Genomic DNA, 3,902 nt, shown 5'->3' on the forward strand with positions numbered 1-3,902 from the left:
TTTTAAAAATCGTAATTATTTCAAACTTTTGACTGGCAATGTGAGGTATTATAATTATTATTATAAAGTACTGGACTGCTTTAGTGCCTAAAACACAACTGAATACAATTAATTAGTACTTAATTGTAATTGAGATAGTTGTGAATTCGATCAAGCAATAATGAGACATGCAAAGTTTTTTCTAAGTTTTGCTGACATATAGTCTAACAACATCTTATCAGTTGTTCTACTGAAGCTCATTTGGCTCCTGTTCCTTTTCCGCGCTCGTTTGACTTGCGAGCTTAAGTCTGAAAAGTCTCTCGTTTGTTGTCTTCGTAAAGAGATACAGCGGTTATGTGTCTTAATAAACACATTTCTTGTCGAGAAAAAAAGAGACATGAACTGCAGTTGTGAGTGGGGGGCGGGGCAAGCTTAGGTCAGTGGTGGCCACGCCCCCTAGCTCCGCCCCTGTCTACAAGCACCTTTGTAATATTATGTACAGTGCTGGCCAAAATTATTAGAACTATGCATATTTAAGAGGTTTCAGTTGTTTTTGTTGAATTGGCCATTACAATACCCATAAAACCAACTATATAACTACCTGCGATGGAAGGAATCTGCTGGAGAATGATGCACTGCAAAAAACCACACCGCAAAAAATGATTCTCTTAATCAGTATTTCTGTCTTGTTTTCTAGTATAAATATCTAAACATTCTTGAATCAAGATGCATTTACTGTACAAGTAAAATGACCTAAGATACTCTTGTTTTCTGTTAAAAAAAAATAAAAATTTTGTTAGTTTTTCCTTAAAACAAGCAAAAATATCTGCCAATGGGGCAAGAAAAATAATCTTGTTTAGCCTTTCAATTAAGATCATTTCTCTTACTCTCTTGGCAGATAAGCTAAATCATTTTACTTGTACAGTAAATGCATCTTGATTCAGGAATGTTTATATTTATACTAGAAAACAAGACAAAAACACTAAGCAAGAGAAAAATTTTTTGCAGTGCATTCAGCAAATTTGGGGCGAGTTGGAAAATAAACTGGACAGATCTGTTGTATATTCAAAGGAAAGCCTCTGGCTAGAGTTGCAGAATAATCTTTCCATTGATGTATGGTTTGTTAGGATAGGACAATATTTGAAAATCTGGAATCTGAGGGTGCAAAAAAATCTAAATAGTGAGAAAATCATCTTTAAAGTTGTTCAAATGAAGTTCTTAGCAATGCATATTACTAATCAAAAATTAAGTTTTGATATATTTACGGTAGGAAATGTACAAAATATCTTCATGGAACATGATCTTTACTTAATATCCTAATTATTTTTGGCATAAAAGAAAAATGTATAATTGTGACCCATACAATGTATTGTTGGCTATTGCTACAAATATACCCCAGCGACTTAACACTGCTTTTGTGCTGCAGGCTCACATATGTTGACACTATGCCAGAGACATGTGCTGCTGTAATCAGTGCAAAAGGTGGACATACCAAATATTAAAGTTCAAAGTGGATAAAAACAGTACGACTCATTTCATCTGATGTTTGTTGTGTTCAGAGCAACCATCTGCACGTTTCATGAACATTATGAAATGAAATCATGTTTTCGAAGCAAAAATAAAAAGGTCAATATTTTCAGATCTGTCCGGTGTTCTAATCATTTTGGCCACCACTGTAACACTGAAAAAACAATCAGTAAAATGTACTTTATTTTTATTTTGCACGCATATTTTTAAAGTAAAATTTAAGTATGGAATTAAGTAAAATCTACTTAACCAAGTTATGTAATTAGCAAAGGAAATAAGTAAATTTAACATGTCCAGTTAGAGTTTGACGAGTTATTTCTACTTAATTATTTTAAGTTTACTAATCGTAAAGTTTACTTTAAGATTACTAGTTGTGATATTTTATATTCATTTATATTTATATTATGTTGTTTAGTATAAAAATTAGACTTTTTTGAAATTTATATGAAATAACAACACAAAAGGTTAAAATAAAGTTGCAACACAATGCACTATTTTGGTGTTCTAAATAAATAATATCCTTTACTTTTAGTTTAATATAAAATATCCAAATTAAACTTCTGTAACATTTAAATATGATCATTTATTTATGTATTGTTATTTTAGTGTCATTGAGAGATTCTATTATCATTGTTGTTAATGTTTTCAATTAGATTTGAATATTTTTTAATTTAGTTTTTTTTATTAGTTACTGTTTTTTTTTTAAAAGAAATGTCCTTTGACTGTCATTGTTTTCCTTGTCTGTTTGCTTCTCATTCAGCATATTATGTTATGAACTCTTATGGTCCAGATAATCCAGTAAATATGATCCATGTCCTTGATTTACACATGTTTGTTTATGATGCATTCATGTTCATTTTTACAGCTTAAGATTGTCACATTGCAAAAAATATGAATTATTGTGCGATGTAATTTTTTGTTTTGATTTTGTTCTCCGTACGTCACCTGATGATTCTGTGGAATGATAATAAATATATGATAACTGATAATGAAGTGTTTGACAGTGTTGTGATGTATTCTCATGACTCTATAAATGCTGACAGACCAAAAATGAAAACGTAAAGGACACTTGCTGTAAAATGTGTTGTGCTATCTTAAAAATAAAGGTTCTTCATTGGCATTGAAGATAATCTTTAACATCTATAGAATCTTTCAATTCCACATAAGGCTCTTTATATGGAAAAAGGTTCTTTAGATGATTAAAACCCTCATCCATCCCTCGGGTCATTTTCACCCGAAACTGATTTTCAAAAAAATTCTACAAATCGTGTGTTGATCGTACCGGTCCAAGATTTCTTTACGTTTGTCACACTTGCACCGGGAATACACACAAAAAATTGAGTGGAATCGAGGAGTTTAAAAGGGTGCAATAAAAAAAAGTAACAAAAGTGTCCCTCGCAGGTCATTTTGACCCGCATAGGAATGAATGGAATTTTTATTACATTTGATTTTTTTTAATATACATAATCTGAGACAACAGTAAAGATTTATACCCAAACGAAGGGCTGAGACTACAGAATATCCCCAATGCATAAAAAACTCTCTCACACACACACACATGCACAAACACACACATGGTACACACACTCCCATAGAACACATTCTAATATGTTTCATGTTTCTGCTGGATATGACTGTCATTTTTCCATTTTTTGACTTAACACAGTTAAATTTGAGTGATGTGGTGGAGACCAATGAGTTTATATCATATTTATACTTTAAAAAATAGATTATATATTTATTTCATATTTATGAAATTGTATGAATATACATATGTTTAGGTTATAATTCAGTTAGAATATATATATATATATGTGATGTATTCTCATGACTCTATAAATGCTGACAGACCAAAAATGAAAACGTAAAGGACACTTGCTGTAAAATGTGTTGTGCTATCTTAAAAATAAAGGTTCTTCATTGGCATTGAAGATAATCTTTAACATCTATAGAATCTTTCAATTCCACAAAAGGCTCTTTATATGGAAAAAGGTTCTTTAGATGATTAAAACCCTCATCCATCCCTCGGGTCATTTTCACCCGAAACTGATTTTCAAAAAAATTCTACAAATCGTGTGTTGATCGTACCGGTCCAAGATTTCTTTACGTTTGTCACACTTGCACCGGGAATACACACAAAAAATTGAGTGGAATCGAGGAGTTTAAAAGGGTGCAATAAAAAAAAGTAACAAAAGTGTCCCTCGCAGGTCATTTTGACCCGCATAGGAATGAATGGAATTTTTATTACATTTGATTTTTTTTAATATACATAATCTGAGACAACAGTAAAGATTTATACCCAAACGAAGGGCTGAGACTACAGAATATCCCCAATGCATAAAAAACTCTCTCACACACACACACATGCACAAACACACACATGGTACACACACTCC

This window comes from Sinocyclocheilus rhinocerous, unplaced genomic scaffold (assembly GCF_001515625.1).
Source record: "Sinocyclocheilus rhinocerous isolate Xijiao unplaced genomic scaffold, SAMN03320098_v1.1 scaffold1074, whole genome shotgun sequence".
NCBI classification, from domain to species: Eukaryota; Metazoa; Chordata; class Actinopteri; order Cypriniformes; family Cyprinidae; genus Sinocyclocheilus; species Sinocyclocheilus rhinocerous.